General features: G+C 36.9%; 1 non-coding gene across 1 annotated transcript; it reads right to left on the bottom strand.

Annotated features, from left to right (window-relative positions):
• Positions 1-205: 205 nt before the first annotated feature.
• LOC136321662 (U6 spliceosomal RNA) lies at positions 206-309 on the bottom strand. The gene has a single exon (XR_010728805.1). It is a non-coding gene; the product is annotated as a U6 spliceosomal RNA (small nuclear RNA).
• Positions 310-7,170: the final 6,861 nt, after the last annotated feature.

The following is a 7,170-nucleotide window of genomic DNA, read 5'->3' as shown; positions in this document are numbered from 1 at the left end:
AGAGAGAGACAGAGAGGAAGGAGGGGGGGGGGGAGAAGCAAATGGGCGCTTCTCCTATGTGCCCTGGCCGGAATCGAACCCAGGTCCCCTGCACACCAGGCTGACGCTCTACCGCTGAGCCAACCGGCCAGGGCCAAAAATTAGAGGATATTTCAAAGTGAATATTACGTGATAAAATATCCCCTAATTTTGTGAGCAATATATATACTTTATGGAATACCTCATGAATTTACGTGTCGTCCTTGTGCAGGGGTCATGCTAGTCTCTATATTGTTCCAATTTTAGCACATGTGCTGCTAAAGCGAGCACTGTAATGTGTTTTTAATGATTACATACATAGCATTGTATTGACTGGATATATTATAATTGATTTAGCCAGTATGCCATTGATTAATATTTGTTTCTAATCTTTGACCATGACAATACAGCAAATGCCTTTCTTGTATTTAGCTTTAACTAAGAATGATAAAACCAAAAACATACAATAGGCTCCTAAGGCAGCTGCAAACAATATCATTGGAATAAGGTGACTGGTTGGAAGCAGATAATGATGGCCTGATTAGATACATTCAGTATTGTTTTCTCAAAATATATCTCACTGTTCTATTCCTGGAATATTCATACTACTCCTCAAATGCTACCCATTGGAAAAGTGAAGTGAAATGATATTACAAAAATGGTGGCATTCACCTGAAACCTATATTTTATTCACCAAATGTCACCCCAATCACGTCAATAAAATAAAAAATGGTGGAATTCTAGCTCAGACATGACTGTGTTAAAAACTCTCCAAGATCTATAATAAATGGACACGTTGTTCTGTGGTTGGCACCAGAGTCAGGGATGTAGATTCCAGACAGCCGCTCTAGAAGCAGCTGTTAAGATTTACACTCCAATTTGCTGCCTCAGCTTGAAACAGTGAAATGTATTAAAATGTGCCACATCGGTTCACATGGGTTCAATTAGATGAAGTCTGCCAATTTGGAAAAAGGACAAGTGTTCCTTGGTGGCCATCTTTGCGGATGTCCAGGCCTGAACCGGCTGTGTGTGGAATTGAATCAGAGAGAACCTATACGTGAGGTTCTGGCACAATCCAAGCACAAATAAAACCTGGGGATTAGCCTTCCTGGATGAATAATTATTTCTGAATCATGAGCCAGGCACACGTGAACAGGAGGTAGGGGAATGGAAGTCTTTCTAAGAAGTCCCCCTGGTCTGAGGCACATGCAGATCCTTAAATGAGCTCCATGCAAATGAAAACCGGTCCCAATGACATCTTGAGCCAAAGAAAATTCTTGGTTGGGGTTGAAAAAATGTCAGATAAATAGTTTCTTCTTGCTTCTCAGCAGGCCCCAGCTATCACTACAATCCAGATCTGGCCTCTGAGCAGTTCTGGCAGGTTTATCTTGGACCAGCTGCTGTGATGAAATCGCAATAATTCCAGGTTTCCCTCAAATCTAGATGCAGCCAAAGGCAATCTGGGCTTCTAGCATCCGGCTTACTTCACTGCGTCTCTCCAGTCCTTCCTCAACTTTCACGCTTCTGGGTTGTTGTTTTTTTTTTTAAACTGAGATAGAGGTGATGGAAGAAACCTTTCCAGTGCAGCCCAGAAATGTGGACAATGTTTATTTCAGGTGAATCCAGGAAACCTATATGGAGCACTAGTGAGTCTATTTAGGTAGGCTACATGGTGTGGCACCGTCTAACATGGACTGTATGCAATAGGCCATGATAGGTATCAGGCTCCCTATGCAAGAGATCATCTCATCCACCACTAGCACTATGCAGTAGGAACTGTTCAATTCCCATTTTCTTTTTTTTTTTTTTTTTTCTTTTCTTTTTTTTTTTTTATAATTTTATTTTTTTAATGGGGTGACATCAATAAATCAGGATACATATATTCAAAGATAACAAGTCCAGGTTATCTTGTCGTTCAATTATGTTGCATACCCACCACCCAAAGTCAGATTGTCCTCTGTCACCTTCTATCTTGTTGTCTTTGTGCCTCTCCCCACCCCCTATCCCTCTCCCATTCCCCCCTCCCCCCCGTAACCACCACACTCTTGTCAATGTCTCTTAGTTTCAGTATTATGTCCCACCTACGTATGGAATAATACAGTTCCTGGTTTTTTCTGATTTACTTATTTCGCTTCGTATCATGTTATCAAGATCCCACCATTTTGCTGTAAATGTTCCGATGTCATCATTTCTTATGGCTGAGTAGTATTCCATAGTGTATATGTGCCACATCTTCTTTATCCAGTCATCTATTGTGGGCTTTTTGGTTGTTTCCATGTCCTGGCCACTGTGAACAATGCTGCAATAAACATGGGGCTGCATGTGTCTTTACGTATCAATGTTTCTGAGTTTTGGGGATATATACCCAGTAGAGGGATTGCTGGGTCATAAGGTAGTTCTATTTGCAGTTTTTTGAGGAACCACCATACTTTCTTCCATAATGGTTGTACTACTTTACATTCCCACCAACAGTGTATGAGGGTTCCTTTTTCTCCACAGCCTCTCCAACATTTGCTATTACCTGACTTGCTAATAACAGCTAATCGAACAGGTGTGAGCTGGTATCTCATTGCCGTTTTGATTTGCATTTCTCTAATAGCTAAAGAAGATGAGCATCTTTTCATATATCTGTTGGCCATTTGTATTTCTTCCTGGGAGAAGTGTCTATTCATATCCTCTTCCCGTTTTTTTATTGGATTGTTTGTTTGTTTGTTGTTGAGTTTTATGAGTTCTTTGTATATTTTGGATATTAGGCCCTTATCTGAGCTGTTGTTTGAAAATATCATTTCCCATTTAGTTGGCTTTCTGTTTATTTTGTTATCAGTTTCTCTTGCTGAGCAAAAACTTCTTAGTCTGATGTAGTCCCACTCATTAATTTTTGCCTTCACTTCTCTTGCCATTGGAGTCAAATTCATAAAATGCTCTTTAAAACCCAGGTGCATGAGTTGAGTACCTATGTCTTCTTCTATGTACTTAATTGTTTCAGGTCTTATGTTTAGATCTTTGATCCATTTTGAGTTAATTTTTGTACAGGGAGAGAGACTGTAGTCCAGTTTCATTCTTTTGCATGTGGCTTTCCAGTTTTCCCAGCACCATTTATTGAAGAGGCTTTCTTTTCTCCATTGTGTGTTGTTGGCCCCTTTATCAAAAATTATTTGACTATATATATGTGGTTTTATTTCTGGACTTTCTATTCTGTTCCATTGGTCTGAGTGTCTATTTTTCTGCCAATACCATGCTGTTTTGATTGTCGTGGCCCTATAATAGAGTTTGAAGTCAGGTATTGTTATGCCCCCAGCTTCATTCTTTTTCTTTAGGATTGCTTTGGCTATTCGGGGTTTTTTATAGTTCCATATAAATCTGATGATTTTTTGCTCTATTTCTTTAAAAAATGTCATTGGAAGTTTGATGGGAATTGCATTAAATTTGTATATTGCTTTGGGTAATATAGCCATCTTGATTATATTTATTCTTCCTAGCCAAGAACAAGGTATATTCTTCCATCTCATTATATCTTTTTCGATTTCCCTTAACAATGGTTTATAGTTTTCATTATATAAGTCCTTTACATTCTTTGTTATGTTTATTCCTAAGTATTTTATTTTTTTTGTTGCAATCGTGAAGGGGATTATTCTTTTGAGTTCCTTCTCAGTTGTTTCATTGTTGGCATATAGAAAGGCTATTGACTTCTGTATGTTAATTTTGTATCCTGCGACCTTACTGTATTGGCTTATTGTTTCTAGTAGTCTTTTTGTGGATTCTTTGGGGTTTTCGATGTATAGGATCATATCATCTGCAAAAAGTGATACCTTTACTTCTTCTTTTCCGATATGGATGCCTTTTATTTCTTTGTCTTGTCTGATTGCTGTGGCGAGAACCTCTAGTACCACATTAAATAAGAGTGGAGAGAGTGGACAACCCTGTCTTGTTCCTGATTTAAGGGGGAAAGGCTTCAGTTTAGTGCCATTTAATATGATGTTAGCTGATGGTTTATCATATATGGCCTTTATCATGTTGAGATATTTTCCTTCTATACCCATTTTGTTGAGAGTCTTAAACATAAAATTGTGTTGTATTTTATCGAAAGCCTTTTCTGCATCTATTGATAAGATCATGTGGTTTTTGTTCTTTGTTTTGTTGATATGGTGTATTACATTAACCGTTTTACATATGTTGAACCATCCTTGAGATTCTGGGATGAATCCCACTTGATCATGATGTATTATTTTTTTAATATGTTGTTGTATTCGATTTGCTAGTATTTTGTTTAGTATTTTAGCATCTGTATTCATTAGAGATATTGGTCTGTAGTTTTCTTTTTTTGTGCCATCCTTGCCTGGTTTTGGGATGAGGGTTATGTTGGCCTCATAAAATGTGTTTGGAAGTATTGCTTCTTCTTCAATTTTTTGGAAGACTTTGAGTAGAATAGGAACCAAGTCTTCTTTGAATGTTTGATAAAATTCACTGGTATAGCCGTCAGGGCCTGGACTTTTATTTTTGGGGAGGTTTTTAATGGTTTTTTCTATTTCTTCTCTACTGATAGGTCTGTTTAGGCTTTCTGCTTCTTCTTGACTCAGTCTAGGAAGGTTGTATTTTTCTAGGAATTTATCCATTTCTTCTAGGTTGTTTAATTTAGTGGCATAAAGTTTTTCATAGTATTCTACAATAATTCTTTGTATATCTACAGTGTCCGTGGTGATTTTTCCTCTTTCATTTTGGATTTTGTTTATATGAGTTCTTTCTCTTTTTTCCTTGGTAAGTCTTGCCAAGGGTTTGTCAATTTTGTTGATCTTTTCAAAGAACCAGCTCCTTGTTCTATTAATTTTTTCTATAGTTTTTCTGTTCTCTAATTCATTTATTTCTGCTCTGATTTTTATTATTTCCTTTCTTCGGCTGGTTTTGGGTTGTCTTTGTTCTTCTTTTTCTAGTTCCTTAAGGTGGGAAGTTAAGTGGTTCACTTGGGCTCTCTCTTGTTTGTTCATATATGCCTGAAGCGATATGAACTTCCCTCTTATCACTGCTTTTGCTGCATCCCATAGATTCTGATATGTCGTATTGTCATTTTCATTAGTCTGTATATATCTTTTGATCTCTGCACTTATTTCTTCTTTGACCCATTCATTTTTTAAAAGTATGTTGTTTAGTTTCCACATTTTTGTGGGATTTTTCCTCTTTTTTGCAGTTGAATTCTAGTTTCAAGGCTTTATGATCAGAAAATATGCTTGGTACAACTTCAATTTTTCTGAATTTGCTGATGTTGTTTTTGTGGCCCAACATATGGTCAATTCTTGAGAATGATCCATGTACACTGGAGAAAAATGTATACTCAGTCACTTTGGGATGAAATGTCCTGTAGATGTCTATCATATCCAGGTGCTCTAGTGTTTTGTTTAAGGCCACTATGTCTTTGTTGATTCTCTGTTTGGATGACCGATCTAGAGCCGTCAGCGGTGTATTGAGGTCTCCAAGTATGATTGTATTTTTGTCAGTTTTTGTTTTAAGATCAATAAGTAGCTGTCTTATATATTTTGGTGCTCCTTGGTTTGGTGCATATATATTAAGAATTGTTATGTCTTCTTGATTCAGTGTCCCCTTAGCCATTATGAAATGGCCATTTTTGTCTCTGAGTACTTTTCCTGTCTTGTAGTCAGCATTATCCGATATGAGTATTGCTACACCTGCTTTTTTTTTGGATGTTATTTGCTTGGAGTATTGTTTTCCAGCCTTTCACTTTGAATTTGTTTTTATCCTTGTTACTTAGATGAGTTTCCTGTAGGCAGCATACAGTTGGATTTTCTTTTTTAATCCATTCTGCTACTCTGTGCCTTTTTATTGGTGAGTTTAATCCGTTTACATTTAGTGTAATTATTGATACTTGTGAGTTCCCTATTGCCATTTTATATCTTGCTTTCTGTTAGTTTCGTGTCTTGTTTGATCCTTCTCTTTCGTTTTTCTATCTTTTGTTTTTATTTGGTTGTATTCCATACATCTTTCCTCTGTTGCTATCTTTTTTATCTCATGTGCTTCTGTGGTGGTTTTTTCAATGGTGGTTACCTTTGAGTAATGAAAAGGGTCCCTACCCTGTTCATTGTAGCGAACTATTTTGTGAGTACTTTTGCACTCCATCGTCCTTTGCTACTGTTAATCTCCATCTTCTCCCCCTCTTTCTTTTTGTTGTTGTCACAGTTTAAATTTGGTTTTATTGTGTTCTTCTTGGAGCTTTTACTTGTGGCTCTGTTTTTTTTTGTTCTTTGTATCTGATTGGAGAACCCCCTTTAGTAATTCCTGGAGTGGGGGGTTTCTGATGATAAATTCCCTCATCTTTTCTGTATCTGTGAATGTTTTTATTTCTCCTTCGTATTTGAAGGATAGCTTTGATGGGTATAGTATTCGTGGCTGAAAGTTCCTCTCTTTCAGGACTTTAAATATTGGGGTCCACTCTCTTCTAGCTTGTAGAGTTTCTGCTGAGAAATCTGATGATAATCTAATGGGCCTTCCTTTATATGTTGTATTCTTCTTTTCCCTGGCTGCCTTGAGAATTTTTTCTTTGCTGTTGGTTTGTGTCAATTTCATTATGATATGCCTTGGAGTAGGTTTGTTGGGGTTAAGAAAACTTGGAGTTCTGTTTGCTTCTTGAACTTGAGGCTTTAGTTCTTTCCACAGGCTTGGGAAGTTCTCATCTATTATTTGTTTGAGTATGTTCTCCATTCCATTTTCTCTCTCTTCTCCCTCTGATATACCTATTATTCTTATGTTATTCTTTTTGATGGAGTCAGATAATTCTTGTAGGGCTATCTCATTTTTTTTAATTTTTGAGTCTCTTTCTTCTTCTCTCTGTTGTGCCTCAAGTTGCTTGTCTTCTATTTCACTAATCCTCTCTTCTATCTGACCTGTTCTATTAGCTAAGCTTGTTACTTTGTTTTTCAGCTCGTGAATTGAGTTTTTCATCTCTGTTTGATTTGTTTTTATAGTTTCAATTTCCTTGGACATATATTCTTTGTGTTCATTGAGTTGTTTTTTGAGCTCCCTATATTGCCTTTCTGTGTTTTCTTGTATATCTCGGAGGATTTTTAGGATTTCTATCTTGAATTCTCTGTCATTTAGCTCCAAGGTTTCCAATATATTAATTTTTTTCTCCATAGATTTTTCCTC

This window comes from Saccopteryx bilineata, chromosome 1 (genome assembly GCF_036850765.1).
Source record: "Saccopteryx bilineata isolate mSacBil1 chromosome 1, mSacBil1_pri_phased_curated, whole genome shotgun sequence".
Taxonomy (NCBI): Eukaryota; Metazoa; Chordata; class Mammalia; order Chiroptera; family Emballonuridae; genus Saccopteryx; species Saccopteryx bilineata.
Note: the sequence above shows the minus strand (reverse complement) of the source record. Positions and strands in the feature narration are given on the sequence as shown.